At 40.7% G+C, this 19,559-nt stretch overlaps 1 protein-coding gene across 1 annotated transcript in view; it reads right to left on the bottom strand.

The window, feature by feature from the left end:
- The window catches only part of DAB1 (DAB adaptor protein 1), a 1,277,266-nt gene that overhangs the window by 905,184 nt on the left and 352,523 nt on the right, over nucleotides 1-19,559 (bottom strand). The window contains exon 2 of the mRNA XM_017877258.1: nucleotides 2,563-2,725. The gene's annotated coding sequence lies outside the window, so the exon portion shown is untranslated. The remainder of the gene's footprint in view (nucleotides 1-2,562; nucleotides 2,726-19,559) is intronic.

Below are 19,559 nucleotides of genomic sequence, written 5' to 3'. Positions count from 1 at the left end.
TAGCCGGGCATAGGGTCAAGTCCCAGATTTGCAAATAAATATTTATGTGATCTTGAGAGAATTCCTTCACTTTTGGAATCTTAGTGTTCCTTATCTATAAATCAGATATGCCAGTACCTATTATAAAGGATTGTTTAGAAAATTAAAATGTGGAAGCCCACTGAAAGCATGCAGATACAATGCATGATATAGCAGGCACTCAACAAATACTAGCCCCTTTCCCTTTGAGCACCAAGATTCTAGGATTCCACAGTATAAAGCATTCATATAAATAGACGTGTGGGGGATGATGGGTGGTTTCTAGCAGGGTGATGTCAGGGAAAGATTTAACCAGAATCTCCATTGCAATATCACATCAGGCCCCTGCATGCGTCTTTCACCCACTGTGCTCATCACCACAATATTTTACAGTGAACATTTAATTTGTTCTATAAAAGGAAAGATTATTCTCAATGATGCATGTGATAAATATTCTGGCTTTAAACCTTTTAGAAATATTAAAGGTTTTACAGCTCAGTGTTTGACAGGCTTGATTAATCCCTTCCCCACAGAAATATTCAGGAAGATAGCTGTGGTTGGGTTTTAAAGCTCCAAGAGCGTTCTTTGATAAAGGTAAAGAAAACGTAAAGAGCCTTTAAAAAGAGAGATTCCTGTGCCACACAGAACAGACAAAGAATAGGAAGATCCAGAATGCTGCACAGTGTGATAGAGAGTTGGAAGTCAGTGTGGGGGTGGGGTGAGGGGAAACAGTGCTTTAAAACCTCTCTCCTTTAGAGGAGTTTTTAAATGAAAGGCACACATCCAGCCTGTCCACAGGACATTAGTCTAAGAGTTTTCCTCTCTGCTGGATTCCAAAATGGACGATGTGGGAGGGGGCACAGGGCAGACCAACGACAGTACGAACTTCAGAGAGGAATGAAATGGAATGTACCATGGCCCCTTCTCAGAGTCCTAGACCATGGAACAGCCTCCTACGTGCTTGCTCAGTCACCAGAGCTATTTCTTGCACAGACCTCTTCAATTCCCCCACTGGATTTTGAGCTCCTCTAAAGAAAAGGAAGTATGTTTTGGCTAATTTTTCCCCTCAGCATCCAGCCTAGCTTTTGTACATAATAGGCGCCTCATAGGTGTTAAGCAGATAGAGTTGGCCTTTAATAAACCCTCTATGAAATTGTCTAATAACACAAGTAGTGAAAAAACTCCTACTTAAGAATGATGCTAACAAAATTACTAACAGATTCTACCTCCTTTCACACCATGAAACAAAAGGAAACAGAGACAAAACCATGGAGACTTACTAATAAAACCTCGCTCAGCAAACACCTATTGAGCGCTATTACTAACCTAGGTAAGCTGGACGTGGTTTCCAGCCTCATCGCCTGGTGAAAGAAACCTGTCAGCATTGTGGTAGCTACTCTAATGGAAGCATATTTGGAAAACCATGTAAGACAAAGGAAGGTACACCAAAACCCAGTTTTTTTGTCCATGGGAGATGTTAGAAAAAGCCTTGAGAATGAATGCCAGCCACTGAAGCCGAATGTTCAAGGACAATGCAAAGAGAGATTAAGGAAGGAGGTACACTGTATCATGCATACAGTTTTGATCTGTGAACTTCCATTGCAACTCCAAATAGAACACTTGCTCTGTTAATCAACCTCCCTCACAGAATCTCAGAGTGTCAGCCCACTCCGCTCTGAGGTTTTCTTTGATATCCAGGTCAATCTCTAATACCAACCCCTCTCCTATTTTTATGGAAGCATTTCCCAACAAGAACCACCAACATATGTGCCACAAGATATTATGGGGGCAAAGGTGTAATTCAATTACGTGACTTAATCAATTCAAATGGCTAATGTACAAGAATCTCAGGATGTCATCCAGCTTTCAACTGAGGGCGAATAATTGTTCCATAATTTCTTAATTCTCCCACAAGACAGTTTAAATTAAAGGATGTCAATGTGCAAAGCCAGACAGCATTGTATTCTTAAATTGGGCCTGAAATAGCCACACGATGAAGGGTAATAAGGCAGAGAGCACAGCCCAGAGTGCCTGGTGCTGTGCAAAATTGTTTAATACGGTCAGACCCTTTAATCTTCATATCTATTGATGCAGAAAGCAGCATATTTCTGTCACTTATGATAAGAAACATTACTTTTTAAATTCCTTGGTGAGGCCTGCAGATCTTAGGCAGCCAAGATAGCAGGACTCTCTATTTCTGTTTCTGTGAACATTTCTTTTTTCCCTTAAATTGGTTTTATTCTAATCCATTTAGTCTCCAATCTAAGTCAGAGACAAGTAACCCTGAATGGAACCACACAGGAGGGGGACAAAGGCACGCACCTTTCAGTTCTCAGATTCTGCTGGCTACCACCTCATTGAATAAGTCAGTGATTAAACAAATAATGAACCTTGGAGTATTCACTACAGGAGAGGCAGTTCCAGAAAGGAAGAGTATTGGAGCCACTTTTGAAAGAAACAAAATCACGCTCAAAAGTGGAGGAGATGGTATTGGGAGGGGATGATTGGAACTGTTTTCATGAAGTAGCCAAGCATTTTACTCACCAGTGTCCTAGAAAACAGTTCAGTCAATGTGTCCAGGCTGGGTGGGGGCAATCCTGGGGAAAGGAGGGGCCCAGGGTCTGGATTGAAGAAGCTGGATGATGTCTTCCCAAGACTGCCAGGGCCACAAGTCAGGAATCGTCATGGAGAGAAGCCAAGGAAATAGCTGCAATGAAAAAGTGATGTCAATTTTGAAGGCAAACCAAAGGAGAAAGAGGATAAAGTACAATGGTCATCACAATGGGGTTTGAAGTGAATGGTTCAGGATGAAGCGTATGATTTGAAAGTGTGCATGGTACATGTAGGGTAGGTAGTCATGGGGCACAGAGAGCCATAGGACGTGTGCTGGGCTAAACAAAAGGGAACTTGTCAGGGTCTCTGAGCCTAGCACTGTGCTAGGTTATGGGAAGGACATGAATAAAAGCAAACATGCTCATTCATCTTTATTTTAAAATGTTGGACTAGGTTATACGTACACAGTCTAAAATTCAAAAGGTATAAATTGTATATTTTACCCCTCTATCTCTTGTTTCCTCTCTAGCTGTGTGATCTTTGCACATGCAGGCTCCCTTTCCCCTTCCACCATGAGGGGAAGCAGTCAGAGTCCCTCCTCAGAAGCAGATGTTGGCACCATGCCTTCTGTATAGCCTGCAGAACTGTGAGTCAAATAAACCTCTTCTCTTTATAAATTACCCAGTCTCAGACATGCCTTTATAGAAACACAAACAGATCAAGGACAGAGCTAATCACAGATCTTCATCTCAATAGATGTTAGATTATAAGCCACAATGATGCTAATATTAAATGAATTATCATAGCATTTTAAGCATAGTTTTTAGTTTTTATATGTACTAATCCACTTATTCATAACAGCAAACCAATAATGTAGGTACTATTATAACTGTCATTAAACAGATAAAGAAATAGGAGCATAGAGAATGTAGAAAAGTTGCTTATGACCACAGCTATGAAGGGCAGAGCCAGGAATCTAGCCCTGGCACCCTGCCGTCCTTCAAAGTTCATACTCTTAACTGTTAGGTCTCATTTCAGGCAATGGCTTATTATTGATGGTATATGTTATAACAGATACACACAAATAGGAAACCTGAGGGGTATATGTGTGTACAGGAAATCAAACAGAGAGACCAGTTCTTTCAATTTTAATGAAAGCAGACACAGGCTATTAACTGGGGAAATGTTGGGCTATAGTGATTGATAAGCAGAACCCTAAGAAGGAAACATTAACAAAATATGTTCTTACTTTTTTTCTACCCCTTTCACTAGAAAAATTATTCTATAAATATTGATGATGTGTTAGAAAGATCAGAGCTGCAAAATGAAAGTATGGTGTGGTCAAAAGCACATGGCACTTTAACACAGGTCTGAGTTCAAGTCCAAGTTTAACTACTATTGCTGGATGACCTGAGAAATATTACATCAATTATCTGAGCCTCATTTTCTTCAAAAGGAAAAAATGAGTCTATAATCCCAGGAAAATGTTATGATGACTAAAACCAAAATATAAACAGTACCAATCACTCAACAAATATAATTAATTATAAGCAATTTCTACCCTCCTATTTAATCTTAGTCTTTCTGCTTCTCTTTAAAGACCTCTGCTTTAATCAAATTAGTTTATTTACTGTTCTTAAACATAATGGAATTTTCCAGTCAGCTTTCATCTCTGCATTCTGCTTTCTCTTGCTGAAACAATCGATTAAGGAGTCCAGGTCTACATCAAATGCCACCAACTCCAAATTTCTCAGTGGTATCATCTCAGCTCACTGCAACCTCCACCTCCCGGGTTCAAGCAATTCTCCTGCCTCAGCCTCTGGAGTACCTGGGATTACAGGTGCATGCCACCACGCCCAGCTAATTTTTGTGCTTTTAGTAGAGACTGGGTTTCGCCATGTTGGCCAGGCTGATCTCAAACTCCTGACCTTGTGATCCACCTGCCTCAGCCTCCCAAAGTGCTGGGGTTACAGGCATGAGCCACTGCACCTGGCATATTCTACTACCCTTAACACATTAATCATCATAACCCCAGCAGTTAACAAATTATTTGCCATGTACCAGGCACTGTTCTAAGCCCTTCGTATACTTCATATCTCATTTAACATTTCATATCTCATTTAACACTCTCTGTAAGTCATAGCTGCTGCTGTTATCCCCTCTTAGACACTGTCATGAATGGCAGCCACTATTTGCATGTCTTCTCTGCACAGCTGGAGTAAGGGATCTAAAGAGCAAAGGTGCCATATTACACTGAAATATTAGTGTAATATTTAAACTTGTAGACTTTGGACTTAAAGAACCTGAGTTCTAGTCTTTTTCCTGATCCTACCAGCTGTGTGACATTTGGCAAGTTACTGAATCTCTCCAGGCATGTATTTTAATTTGTAAAAAGGAGTGCTGATAATACCTACTTCAAAGTGTCAGAGTGAGGCTTGAGTTTGCAGATGTCAGAATTTGAAACAGTGGTTGACAAATGGTAAGTTTAGAAAATGTCAGCTTTTATTACTTAAAAACATACAGAAGATTTTCAATAGGTGTTCATCACTACTTTGTTTTCTTTTTTTTTTTAATCACTACCTTGCATATGCTGTTCCCTCTGCCTTTACTGCCTCCTCCCACCCTCACAAATCATTCTACTGACAACTTGAAGAACTCAAGATCTGGGACTTCAAGATCAGCTCCAGTATCTGCAAAGCCTTCTTTGGTAGTCTTCTTTCCAGGAAAAGCTTCTTCCATTGCACCCTCTATTACCCTTTATACCCAGATTTTTTGTACCACTCATCTCATTGAGCCTATGCTGCAATTCCTTATGGCAATTCCTGCTCAGAACTGTGGGCTCCCTGAACATGGGGACTATATCTTAATCCCTAATACTCAGCACACTACTGAAATAAGCCAGGTACTCACTAAGTGTCTATTAAATGAATAAACTGATGAATTAAACATAAATACCCAAATGATAACAGAATTCACCAATTCTTAACTCACTACTGTATAATTTACTGAAAAGTCCTTCAATATGCCAGTCAACGCATAGAAAAGACACTGTGCTAAAACTAAATGTTTTATAAAAATAGACAGGAGAGTTCTGTAAGGAAGTAGTTGCATTTCTATCAGTCACATATTCACTTACCATACTGGCAAGCTATTGATACTTTAGTGATCGACATTGCAAAATGATAGAATCACCAGTAATCTATAAACTCAAGACATTAACAGACTCTGTTTGCTGCTCAGATACAAGCAGAGCATTATGGAGAGAAGATAATAATTAACTCATAAGAAGAGGGGCAAGTAAACATTCTATTAAAAGGAGAAAAATCCCAAATGAATATAATCTCCTTCCATTACATTATAAGCATTAAAATTAATGGTGTTGGTTTTTCTGTGGTTTGGATAGTCATTGTATTTAACAAGCTGAAGTTAACTTCATAGGAAAAAAAATAAATTAAATGTGCGGGTGTCTCAGGAAACTTCATTTTCTGAGTGAATAGCCAAGTTGATGCACATCACCAGAATGTCTGACAATCAGTTTTCCATACTGGTGTGTTCTAAATAGGAAAAGAAACCAACTCTTCATTTAAATTATATTGCAAATCACTTCTTGCCTGCTGAATGGCATTCAGCTGCAGTAGGTGGCTTTCACCGTAGGGCCCCGACCACGACATTGGATGATTAATGCTAATTTGAAATGTTTTCTTTGAGGGGGGGATGGGCACACTATCTTGGTTCATATGAGGCTGAGGAAATTTTATGGTGGGTGACTGACTCAAAGGCCAACAGCATATTTGCCATCAGATAAAAATGCACATTCACAAACATACCGAGACAAGTCAATTATTCCCCGATTCACCATTCCCTGGGTCCCTTTGTGTAAAGAAACCTATTTATACTCCCCATCAGATGGATATACAGAATCATAGTAAACAAGCCCTCGATTCCACTATTCTATATTGTATTTCCCAGGGCACCTACCATTGTGGAAGTCATTAGTTTTGGTCTTTTTGTTCCCGATTTATCAAAACAGACATTTTGCTAGTGACTTCAGTTTTACTGCTAGACACCAAACGGTTAGAAGACACAATTTTTGGCCAATTGAAAAAAGAAACAAAATGTACTTTACAATCTTTTGGTGAGGATGACTAAGAATTTGTTCTTCTCTACCTTGATGACTCATTGATAGATAAATATAAAATCAGTGCTCAAAAGCTTATTATTCTTTCCCCCTTTCTTACTTTAATTGTTCAAAGAAACAAGCCTGTCCTGGTGTTTTATCACCAATAGAATAGACTTAAATCAGATAGTGTACAAATGAGAATATTAATCTGCATCAACATCTGAAAAAAATATGTAAATTAAATCAATATGTGAATATTTTACTTGTCAAATTAGTAATACTCATTAAAACATAAATAATATTTAGTGTGGGCAAGGGTTCTGGGGACAGATTCTCCTACCCTCCTCTGTGGGCAGCCCTGTTCCTAGGTGGGTAGCCTTGTTCCTAGGTGCCCATTCACAGGGAGCATGCTCATTGCACACTGGTGTCATCGATGGTAAGGAGTGTGTGATGGAGAGCTGGCGGTGCCTGAGCTCAGAATGTCTGGCATGGAATCCTGCCACTAGCACATTTTACTGTATTATCCTGGATGAGTTTCCTTCCTTTCACGAGCTTGTGTTTCCTACTTTTCTGGGTTGTGATGAGTATTTGAGCATAACCTGCAGCATAGTGCCTGTCATAAAGTAGGCACTCTATAATCAAGAGCTATTACTGCAGTGTCCTTAAAATGAAACCTGTTTCTTCACTTTCACTGTTTTCCTACTATGCTGGACATGATCATCTGTGAGTACTTGAGATATTGCTTATCAGTATATCTAACAGGCTATTTATATATGCATAAATATCCAGTGTGCCATAGGACCATATTTTCTGTTATGTATGTATAAGTCAGTGTGTTTCAATAGCTGAAAGCTAATTTCCACACAGGTCTTGACCTTTAAAATTATTGAATATGCTGTTCAAGTGACAGGATTCTTTCTATACCTGACACTGATTTGCAAAACTAGATATCTAGAAGGCTAAAACACATTTTTTATGAACAAGACAACAGAGTAACAAGCCTGGGAATATGTCACTAAGCCTGACCACAGCAAAGTCTTGGTGGCTATCAAGGGACCAGCCTTCTGCCCTGCATGCTCCCAGAACAGCTCAGGATCTTTATGCAGTGAAGCTATGGACAGGCCTCTAAGAAGAGCCCAAAGGCCCAGTGAGTATGAGGCACTCTTCACATAGATTTGGTTCTTAGACTGGCTGCATATTGGAGTTCCCTGGGGAACTTTATACATTAATGAAGTGCTGGCTCCACCCCAACCTAGTGAATCACAGTCTATGTGGGTGAGCTTGCACACAGGAAATTTTCTACAAGCTCCTCAGATTCGCAGATGGTACAGCAAATTGAGGGGGGCGGGAAGAAATCACTAGAGTAGAGGAATGTTCTGACTGGCTGATGATCATTCAAAGTGGTGGGCTTTCTTCTCATAAGAAGGCTGAAAAGTGAAGAAGAAACAAGAGGAAACACAGAATACAAGAAAGAAGAGATAGAAAGCAGGAAGAGTGGCATGGAGCCTATGGGCGAGTAGGAGGAGCAAGTGGTGTTTAAGACCGGGGTGAGGGGTGCTTCCTACGGACTCTGGAGGGTCTTAGAGGTTTGAGTGAAAAAATGAAAAAAATGTGCTGGAGTTAGGGGACTGGAGGCATAGTAGATCTATAGTCTGGAAACGACAGGTTGGACAACAGCCACACACATACACACCATCTCTCCAGTCTTTGAGGGGGTATTACAGGGGAGAAAATACAGAAATCATGTAAGTTAGCAAACGACATTTAGAGCATAAGCCAAAATCAAATGGTGTATTTTTTGTTCTAGATATTCCAGAGGCAACTCAATCAATTGTCAGTGTACTGTGTACTTTTCCCTGGAATTCTCTGTGCCTGGCACTCAGAATACAGTGAGGAGCCAGGCAGCCCTAGTCCCTGCCCTCAGGAAGCACACAGTCTATCAAGAAAGGCCAGCAAGAGACAAACAAACATATAAGGAAATAAAATAATTAAGATCAGGAAATGCTGTAACAAGGAAATAAACAGCATGCTAAAATAAAGAATAATGGGGTGGCAGGGGTGTCATAGCAAGTAGCTAGTCAGACATAAACAGGGCAGGAAAGGCTCCCACCACCACCAGGAATGTCAGATCACCATCAGGTGATGGTTAGGAGGTTGTTAACCGTCTCTCTAAAATAATAATTGGTTGCAGCCAGTACCAAGGAAAGGCAGGCTCTCTATAGATAGGAAAAACCTGAAACTGGTGATCAGTACCTTCCTGATAAGATCTCAGGAGTTGGGTAAGAGGGCTGACACCTGAGCACTAACAGGCAAAATGGCAGCGTTTTAACTTGTATACGGCCTCCTAGGGCATCCTGCAGGGGAGGGAAGAACACCTCAATTGAGCATGCATACAACTCAGTAAACACACTGTGCATGCTCTCCCAAGCACTAGCAGGCCACTGCGCCTGTGGACAGCCAACCCTGAGGGAAGAATTAGGGGAGAAGGGACACCTGACCCCGGAAGTATGCCAACGTGTAAGACCCCAGGTCAAAAGGTCAGAGCCTGCACATTTTCTTCGCGTTGCCCAATTGGGCCTCTTCCAAGTGGACATTCCTTCCTTTTGTTCCTGCTCTAAAGCTTTTTAGTAAACATTCACTCCTGCTCTACAGTTTGCCTCTGTCTCTCCTTCTGCTCTCTGTCACTCAGTCAAATTCTTTCTTCTAAGGACGCAAGAATTGAGATGGCTGCAGACCTGCATGGATTTGCCACCGCTGACGGGGAGATATGGTATGTGCTCATTTTAGGTAGGGAGGTTGGGGGAGGCCTCTTTAAGGAAATGACATCTTAAATTGATCCCACAAAGATGAGAAAATGCCAACCTCCTGAATCACCAGGAGGGAATATTGCAGAAGGATTCACAAAGGTAAACATCCTGGTCTTAGAAGGAGCTTGGCACGCTTTAGAAACCTAAAGGAAGCTGACGTGCCTGACACATGGTGTGAGGTGAGCCTTGTACTTCACAGGGAACAGTCTGGATTGGATTCTTAGTGCAATGGGAAAAAAAACCTAGAAGGGTTTAAGCAGAAGTATCTTCACTGATTTGCATTTGAAAAGATCACTCTGGCTGCCCTGTGGAGAAAGGTTTGTAAGGGGCAACAGCAAAAGGGAAAGGATCAGTCAGGAGTTAATTTTGCCCTGTGCCGTGAAACATGAAACACCCAGGGGTTTGTAGGGGGTGGGAGACGGAAGGTTTATCAGCTGCAGCAATTAAAACTTTACAGCCCATTCAAATAATCCACTCACATCACACAATTTAAAGACAACATACATAAATTGGTCTGAGCAAATTGTAGCAAATTGCTACAATGTAGACGTACAGCTCCTCATGAAAGTTTGTAAAAGGCTTGCAATGCTCACACCTGTATGGCTGTATATAATCCTGAAAAGGGAAGATTAAAATGCACGGTAGCCCTTTGAAAGCTGAAAAAAAAGTAGATAGTGAAGGACTGGTGTTCTTTCTTAAAAAATAAGTCCTTTTCAAGTTATAAATGATACTCAAGTCTAATGGGTAACTATGGGTAACAATGGCCAACACTTACCTAGTGCCTGTGTGCCAAACCCTGTTGTCCAAGGCTGTGATGCATATTTACTAATTTAATCCCCAGGACAAACCTATGGGGGTAAACACTATGATTTCATTATCCCAATATGATAGATGAAAAAGCTGAGAGGCTAAGTAATCTGCCCAAGGTCACACAGCTAATTAATGTTGGAATTAAGGCTTGAAACCAGGCAGTCTGGCTACAGAGTTGTGGCCTTAACCATTATATTATTGCCTCTAGATATTCCAGAAACAACTAAATCAACCATTAGAGTATTGTACACTTTTCACTGGGATCTCTGTGTCAGGCACTCAGGATACAGTGAGGACCCAGACAGCCCTGGTCCCTGCCCTCAGGAAGCATACAGTGTAGCAAGAAAGGTTGACATATTCATAAAATAAGAAGTAACTACTCATTGAGAGGTAGATACCCACATTTTAAACTATTTTTGTATTCCTAGAATAATTCCTGGCACAGTAATCTAGTTTGGACAATGAGCTAATACTAAATACAGAGTTTCACTGCCTGCCATTATGGAGTGAAGAATAGAATCAAAGTCAGAGAAAGGTACTGAGTTCCAAGATAATATCCTCATAACAATGGTGAATGCAAACACAAATATGCATACTGCTGTTTTTAAAAATCTCCTGCAGAATTTCAACAAAATGGTATATAACTTTACAGCCTATGAAAGAACTATCAAAACCCAGTTTTCCTAAAATAAAAGAGATACTATTACAGAGGAAAGCATGCATGTGGCTATACCAACTACTGACCCCAAAACCTGGTGAATATGTGAATCAACCAAGAACCAGGCTAGCAGAAGGGATGAGGCTTGATTCACTTTGGTATTGACAGAGCCAAGGAAAGTGCTTGGCTTATAATATATGGGCTAAAACTGGCTGAGTGGGATGGGCACTTGCCTTGATGTCCCTGTTTTACAACCTATTAGCTGTGTGACCCTAGGTATGTCACACAACCCTTCTGGGTCTCAGTTTCTTCATGTCAACCAAGGATGATATTATCTACCCAGTATCACTATCATGTATGAAGGGAAAGTCCTAGATCAGTGCTTAGCCTAGGGCATATACTCACTAAGTGGTACCACTACTCTTATTGTTATTATTGTTATTATTATTATTACTGCTACTATTACTATTATATGCTCGTCAACTTGACAATGAACATTAAGGCCAAACAAATTAGGGAAAAAAAAAAAAAAAGCTTGAATGTGAAAGCATGATTGTAGTCAGCTCTTTCATATGAATATTTTATAGGAAATATGTTCTTTGCCAGTTAACAAAAAACACTGGACCAAAATAGCTTGATAGAGAAATCTGAGAAAGACTTCAGTGGAGTGGTAAGGGAATAGTCTCTGACCAAACCCCGGCTTCACCACCTATTAGCTGTGTGATCCTGGGCAAGTTACTTAACATCTCTGGGCTTAAGGTCTCTTATATATAAGCTCTCCCATCTTTATGATGTGAGCATTAACAGTAACCTTCCTCATGGAATTGTCGAGTATTAAATGAGATAGCATACATAAAGTATTTAGAAATAGGCCCCTGAGCACTTAATAAGTGTCAGCCATTGTGATTATTGATTTATTGCTTCCACTGTGCGTGTGTTTAAAGCAAAATCAGAAAACTAGTGAAAACATGAAGCACTGGATTCATAGTTTGTGTCTGCTTGTGGCAAAAAATAAGACCTACTCCAAAGAAAAGAGAGATGTCAACACTCTCATTATTATAGCCTTGGGGCAATTCAGACACTATCTGGCCATCGTAATAGCTACAGGCTGGCCGTTTAATGACTTACAAAACAACAAGAAAAGAAACCATGGTTTGATCCCTAAAAGTTACAGAAAATGAAAGTGAAGGTCTGCATGTGTAAAAAAGTATTGTTCTATTCCTTAAGGCAATTAGCGTAATCAGGATGGATAGAGCAAAGCACACTGGCAGATCCAGGAACTCCTTTCTATGTTCTATCAAAGGATAATATATATTTTCACCTTCAGAAAGGTTAGGTAATTATAAATGTATTCTCCTTACTCATAATATTTTAAGCAAGTAATTGTTGCCCATGGGAAAATGTTTAATTATTTCTGATGAACAGTTGTGGCACAGGAACAAGAGAACAAGACAGGCAGAGTGTGGAAACCATAGCCCGATTCTTAATTGTGTGGGAATCTTGTCTTCTCATTGTGGAAAAAAAAATCCCATATTGATTTTTCTCTCAATTGATTTCACAAAAATTTTCAGTTTAGCAACACTGAGTCTTTCCAATTAGCACATCTTCTCAATTCCCTTGGTTAGAGGCTGCTTCATGCCTTCATAATGGAGACCTCATACATGCTAAGGTTGGGCTGCCCAGCTCATACCTTTTCCCTAATACAACAGCCTTAAAATTGTATCACTCCCATCGCCCGAGGCCAATATTTTTGAAGGGATAGGAAAACGGCAAGGAAATGCAGCTTGGGATGACACAAAGATGGATGGAAGAGTAGGCATTTCTCACTCCTTGTAGGGAATGCAGGAACATTAGAGGAGGAGGAGCTTTGGACACCTTGTAGTCACAATGCAACCACTTCATGTTACAGATGGGAAAGCTTAGACCCAGCTGGGGAAGTGGCTTGCCAGCAGCTACACAGCAAAACCGGGATTTAAACTGAGATAATGTGAATCCAGTTTATCTGGGAAGGGAAAGCGAAGCATGTTGAACTGAAAAGAGCAGATGTTTCGGTCCCCATGAAGTTGACATGACAATCTGAGAGCGGGTCCTGCAGGAAGGAATGGGTTCCAGGGAAACTGGTAGAAGAAAGGGGCTGAAGAAGTAACTGGCAGCAGATGACAGGCAAACCCCAGTAGTCTCTCCCCTGCAGCTGGTCCCTACTGCCCCTCTACTCAGGGTGACACAGCGAGGCTCAGAGTACCTTTGGACTCTAACAAACCTGCCTTTTCCTAACAATGCAATGAAGTAGGTATCACTATCCCATTTTATGTATTTAGGTAACTGAGACTCAGACAAGTTAAGGGGTTTCCCCCAGACAGAGGGTGACTGGGACTTTGACCTACCTCATTTCTGAGTCTACTACTACCAATGGCTGGGATTTTTCCATATTTCTTTACATTTGCAAAGTGATTTTATCTCTAAAATTAGTTGTGTCTATCTTAAATTTTTAATTCACTTTACTCGAGAAAACTGTTTGTAGACATGCATCATGCTAGTCAACTTTTTTAGTTGACATTTTTATTGAGGTAAATACAGATCCACATGAAGTTGTAGGAAATAATAGTGCAGTCCCATGTACACAGCAGGCAACTTTTTGATGAAGATTTTATACCAAACATGGAAGACTTTGGACCAAGGGAACTTAATACAAAAAATGTCAGGGAGCAAATATAGTGGTTAAGTCCACAGTCACCAAAGCTCTGTTGCCTGGGTTCCAACTCCAGCACATCGCTTCTCAGCTTATGATCCCTGGTGAATTACTTGACCTCTCTGCCCCCACTTGGTTTAAAAAAGGATAATCATAGTCACTAGGCTAATAGGATTGTGGTGGGATTAAATGAATTAAGACTCATAAAGTGCTAGGACATATAACCAGCGGATCTTTGATATCTCTGGCATGTATCTACATTGTGTGTGTGTGTGTGTGTGCGCGCGCGCACACACACACACATGTACTAAATCAGAAACAAATTCAATCTTTTCCTCCATATTCCTTGCCATGTAGGGGTAAGGTAGGGGTAATGATGCGATGTGGGTAGGGATTGGTTTGTTCCAGAGACTGAGAATAAGAATGCAGCTTTTTTTTTTTTTTTAACCTGAAGAACATTTACTTTATAATTTTAGTTCATCTGTATCATCGATAAATGTGTTTTTTCATATGTAGAAAATTCAACTTTTTCAAAACCAGATTCTCCTGCTTATGGGAGATATTCAAAAACACCAGCAGTTTCTTGCAAACGTGTGAGTTTTCTTTCTTTTTTTCTTTTGTGAAGTTTGAATAGAGAGCAGATGATTTAAAAAAATTTCCTTGTGAAATAGAAGCTGTCTCATAATTTCATCTATGTGTGAAGCTTACAGTTCTAAACCAACAGGGATGGTAAGTGCTTTAGATCCTGGAGGCAAAATGAAAAGTGTGTGATCTGATACCATTGTTAGATGTGGAAGCCCTCAGAAAATTCTCTCATTATGTCCTATTCAGGTACTCTGTCTCTAAAACCACAAAGAATGATTATACCCATTTTATACACTAGTAAATAATTAGGGCACACAGAAGTTTAACAGAATAAAGGTCAAAGCAGTTGAAGATATCTTAGGTATCACTGGATTCAACTTGTTCCACCCCAACTCCTACGCCCTACCCTGAGACCACAAACATGCACGGACCATCACCTCCGCCAACACTCACGGAGAAAGTCAGACTCCGTCAAACAACAAGGATTCCTTGTTTGCCACAAAGCTACCCAAGGAGTGAATGGTAGACACACATACACACACAGACACACAGACACACACACAAAGTACTTTAGAAGCCTCGTGATACTTTCATTCACCTTTCTTTTAACCTTGCACAATGCATAGCATTTATGTCAAGATCCAGCTCCCGCATTAGACTAGAGGTACCTTTACCTCGGAATGCTCCAGGCCCAGCACTGAACTTATCTCTCAGCGGCTGCTCAGGAAATTCATGCTCAATGGAATTGAACACAAACCTCTTGTCTCCCTGCCAGAAGTCCTGTTTATCTTTTTCTTTTTCTTTCTTTTTTATTTTTTAGAGACAGGGTCTCACTTTGTCACTCAGGCTGGAATGCAGTGGGTGATCACAGTTAACTGTAGCCTCTGACTTCTAGGCTCAAGCAGTCCTCCCACTTCGGCCTCCCAAAGAGTTGAGATTCCAGGTATGAGAGCCAGGGTGCCAAGGCCAAAAGTCCTATTTTTCAGGAGTAGTTTTATAAAAGGGGATGTTTTATAAAAAGGGACTAGGATTGAGGGTGAACACCACAAGTACTATTGGGGACAGTCTCACAGCATTGTTATTAGCGGAAAATTGCAGGCACTGGGATAGTGGAATGGACAGTCTCTCATGGAGAGAGGTGTTCTTGGGGGTGAGCAAGACTGCGCACACTGTGGGCTACTGGGTTGATCCAGGAGAGAGACCCTGTCCCCTGCTGACTTCTTTATTTGGGAGAAAGCAAGAATTACCTGACCACTTTGGGGAAATGAGCTTCGTTATTAGAGAGTCAGCCTAATGAGAATGAGGAATACCCCGGTCTAGGATGCCAGCCAGTCCGCAGGGAGTTTGCATGGCAGAGGCCTTGCAGCCCTGATGGCTGACTAGCTCAAGGTTAGGCTACCTGAGCAAGCAAGAGTATAGGGGTCATTCTAAGGACACACTGGCTTCTCTTTCCTCAACTGGGGAAATATAAGTCAGTCCATCCTTCACAAGTTTTTAGACCTTTGTCCATGTGGCCAACCAGGGTCAGCATTTATGTCTTTGACCCCACTATGTAGGGGAGCATAGTAGTATTTCTGTTTATGATGGGTCCCCTTGATGATCATTACTTCCTTCAGGCCGTCTCTGCCTTCCCAGCTCTGCCTGTTTCATGCTTCTAATAGCAGCCAGTACATCTCTATCCATTTGTAATTACTTGGTGAATGTTCTTTCTTGCTAGATTACTGATTCTATGAGGGCAGGGACTATATTTTCCAGTTCACTGCCATATTCCTCAAACATACTACAGAGCCTGGAACAGAGTAGGTGCTTCATAAATACTCCTTGGATAAGTTTTTCTGGAAGAAAAATAACGTATGGTGCAAGAACACTTATGAAGTATTTTACATATGTTAACTATGTCATTTAGTTCTCATGCTAGCCACATAAAGGAAAAATTATTCTAATTTTTACCAAAGAGGAAAACAAAGGTTTAAAGAAGGTAAGCTGTTCAGTAGCAAGGCTGAGAGGTGGAGCAAGTCTGTCTAGCTCTCCTACTATGCTATTAAATGACCTTCCTTCTTGCTTTTTACATTCTCTTTATATTGGCCTAACCCCTAAAGATAAACTTAGAATCATGAGCACCTTCCATCCCCCACACCTGCTGCGGGTTCCCAATTAATAACTGCAGAAAGCATTTGCTATTGTTCTGAGGAGCTGGGAAATCAATGTGTTCATTAGCAAGCTCCCACTCCCTGCAATCAGTTAGGAAGACGAGGTGCTGGGGCCTGTTCTCTGTATTTCTCTTCAACCATCTGTGACTAAAAATGTTGTTTGAAATTTACTCTTCTCCAACTCTCACAATTATAATTTCATCTCATCTCTACTTCGCCCCCTACACTAATAACACCCCCTCTCACCTCCAAATAAATACCTCAGGACCCCAACCCATCCTGATGACCTGCTGCTGGCCTTTCTTTTCCCAGAACCTCCCTGGCCAGCAGAAAAGGGGCCTAGATACCAGAGGTGGCTTTAAGTCTGATTTTGTGTTTAAAAGGAAAGCAGACTTTACTCCCCAGTGCTTCCCAGTCTGTCAGGCACCGAATTCATGGCTTGTTAGTTCAGACACTGCAAAGAGAAGGCAGATGATGTAAGGTTCAGACAGAGGCTGAATCTGAGCCTGCAGAACCTCAGCTCTACCATTCCTTCTGCTCACAGCCAATTCCACTGTGAATCCCAAATGAAGTGAGATTGGAGAACTCATTGTGTATTCTGAACTTGGTCTTACAGGGTCTGCTACCAGAGCTAGTAAAACATTCTTTGTATTAAAAAAAAAAAAAAGAAAAGAAAAGAAACTCAACTTGGGCAACATGGCAAAACTCCATCTCTACAAAAAAATACGAAATTAGCTGAGCATGGTAGTGCACATCTGTGTGGTCCCAGCTATTTGGGAGGCTGAGGTGGGAGGATCACTTGAGTTCAGGAGGTGGAGGTTACAGTGAGCCAAGATGACACCACTGATCTCCAGCCTGACTGAAGGAATGAAATCCTGTCTCAAAAAAGAAAGAAAGAAAGAAAAGAAAGAATGAAAGAGAGAGAGAGAGAGAGAGAGAGAGAGAAAGAAAGAGACTATTGAAGAGCTGTAATTACAGCACAAAGAATACTTGAGTGCTCTTTACTAGATTCACCAAATGTTAACAATTGCCACATGTCTTATCTTTTTCTCTATATACCTTTTCTATATATTTTTTTGGAAACTACTGGAGAATAACTTGGCAATATTGTTATTCTATTTACCCCAAAATTCTTTTGCATGTATCTTCTAAGAATAAGGGCATTTTTCTGGGTAACCACAGTACTATGATCTCACTTGGTACATTAAAGAATTACTACCTAACATACAGTCCATATTCAGATGTCCCTAATTGTCTCAATAATGTCCTTTCAGCATCTTTCCCATTTAGGATCCAATCAAGGACCATGTTTTGCATTTAATTGTCATTTCTTGTTAGTTTTTAATGTGAAGCTGGTCCTTGCATTTTTTTTTTCCCCAGGACACATACAGTTTTGAGTAGTCTAAGCCAGCTGTTTTACAGAGTAACCCTCGATTTGAGTGACATGATTTCAGTTAGCCCCGTCACTGATGACATTAAATTTATCATCTGGTGTTCGTCAGATTTCTTCATTGTAAAGGCAACTTTTCCCGGTGTAATCATCAGTTTTCTGTGGAGTGCTATTTGAGACTGTATTTAAGGCCATATGAATATACTTTTCCCAAACAACTTTGAATACAATAATGTAAGCATCTGTGTTAGTCCACTCTCACACTGCTAATAAAGACATATCCGAGACTGGGAAATTTATAAAGGAAAGAGGTTTAATGGACTCACCATTCCACATGGTTGGGGAGGCCTCAAAATCATGGCGGAAGGCAAAGGAGAAGCAAAGGCCCATCTTCCATGATGGCAGGCAGGAAAGAAGGTGTGCAGGGGAACTCCCCTTTATAAAACCATCAGATCTCGTGAGACTTATTCACTATCATGAGAACATCACAGGAAAGACCAACCCCCATGATTCAATTACCTCCTGCCGTGTCCCTCCCATGACACATGGGAATTATGGGAGCTACAATTCAAGATAAGATTTGGGTGGGGACACAGCCAAACCCTATCAGCATCGGTTGTTAATACTTACCCAATTCAGTTATTGTAACCATGGTTTCAACATAGTAGTTTTCTAATTCTACCATTCCTCTAAGTTAGTTGGCCTCTAAGCTCTTCTAAAAAGAGCTTTCCCTCTCTCTTTTCAATTTTTAGTATCACTCTAGACATGTAGATTCCTTTTTGTGTTATTCAATGTGTTTTAATTCATTGCTGTCCTTATTCTTTTGGTTGAGTATTCATCAAACATTGGAGGAAAAAACTGGAGTCTTTTGTGCTCCCTTCCACCCTCTTTCTCCCCAACCTCAGTCACATGAGGCCTCATTTCTGGAGCCCTCCCATTTACCCTGCTGACCTTTATTCTCGATATTCCCGAGACATGAAAAGTCACAAGGAGGAATCAGAAACTATATCCCAATTGAATATTTCCATGCTTGTCTTCACACCAGAGGCTGAGCAACTTGAGGGATGATGTCATATCTCCCTTGTTGCTGAGTCCTCAGCTCCCAGCAGGTTGTGGGTGTTCACTGGTTATTGTGGAATACAGCTCAGAAGTATGGTATCAACCAAGCACAAAGTAGCAGCTCTAAATCTTCAAAGATCTTTACCAGAGGACAGGTGAGGAGAATTTATCTTTACAGTCTACTTAGAATGTGCCAGGCCTCTAATAAACTTAACCAAAAAGCAGCCATATTAGCTTGGACTTTACATAAAATGCAAATAAACGTATCTGATCTTGTTAAACCACTATTATTTTGGGTCTGTCACATGTAGCTGAATTTACATTCAAATTCATACATCTTCCTTTGTACTTCATGCTCTGGCAATTATGGTTATTTCTAGTTCCCCAAATGTACAACCCCACTGTTTCTCGAAGGAATCACCTGGAAGTCTTCTTAAAATGCAGATTCCGATTTGGTGGATCACAGGCCTCAGCCTGAGATTCTGCATTCCTAACAAGTTCCTAGGTAAGGCTGATGCTGTTGGTTATCAGGGACATACCATGCTTTTAGTAGCTGGGCACTATGGTGTTTCAGATCTGCATGCATTGGCAAATGATGTTTCCTTTGCATCAAATCCTTGCCTCTCCTCGAGTGTCTGGAAAATTCCTATTTATTCTTCAAAATCTTGCTTGAGGGTCTTTCATTCACCAGCTGGTTTGTGAGCATCTACTATGTCCCAC

This window comes from Rhinopithecus bieti, unplaced genomic scaffold, assembly GCF_001698545.2.
Source record: "Rhinopithecus bieti isolate Rb0 unplaced genomic scaffold, ASM169854v2 scaffold_6380, whole genome shotgun sequence".
In the NCBI taxonomy this organism is placed as follows: domain Eukaryota; kingdom Metazoa; phylum Chordata; class Mammalia; order Primates; family Cercopithecidae; genus Rhinopithecus; species Rhinopithecus bieti.
Note: the sequence above shows the minus strand (reverse complement) of the source record. Positions and strands in the feature narration are given on the sequence as shown.